Raw genomic sequence first — 803 nt, forward strand, 5'->3', positions numbered from 1 at the left:
CTTTTAACTGACCAATCCTGAGTCACCTGAGTTACCATTATACCCCTAAAGCCTGGCATAGCCCTCCTTGGTGTAAGGGAAGGAGAGTTTACCCAATTTCCGCCAGTCTCCATGGTTAATTTGGTAAGGGTCTCTTTTAGGGTTTCTAATATCTGGCGCTGTCTGGTTTACAAAAGGAAGAATGACAGCCAATTTGTTTCCTCATTTTTCAGGATCCTTGGGTGTATAAGTGCAATAGGCCTCCATGATTTTTTCTACATTACTAACCTTAACCAAATTGGTGGGCCATCTAGCGGCCACTTGAGGACCCCCCATTAGAGTCTGGCAGTAGAGGTGTAGGCTCCCCTTACCTCCTGCCATGTTGAAATCCCATGCCCAGATTAGAGGCAATTAATACCAACAGAACATCCTATCAGGAACTTTTGCTGTTTTCCCAGCTTTCTGGGGCAACATTTGCCAGTCCGATGGCAAAGAGGCAGGACAGTTTATCTTATTAGACCGATGATTCCTCAGGCATCTGCCGTGCTAAACCAGCCAGCTTCCGGGGTGTGGCTGGAGCAGGGCTGGAGATCTCCTCTCAGGAGTCAGAGTCTTTAAAGGTCAGTTTAAGCTGATCCACTGGATCTGGATCACCTCACCAGGTTGAGGGTTCTTCTGAGTCGGCCTACTTAACTCCAGAGAGATACCTCAAAACTTTAATAGGGGCTGACCCCCATCTTTAAATATCATCCTCACAGACTAACAAGCCTGAGATCCAACAACAAATATTCAAAGACACTCAGAACTAGAATAACATTTACAGT

The sequence above is a fragment of the Suricata suricatta genome, chromosome 7 (assembly GCF_006229205.1).
Source record: "Suricata suricatta isolate VVHF042 chromosome 7, meerkat_22Aug2017_6uvM2_HiC, whole genome shotgun sequence".
NCBI classification, from domain to species: Eukaryota; Metazoa; Chordata; class Mammalia; order Carnivora; family Herpestidae; genus Suricata; species Suricata suricatta.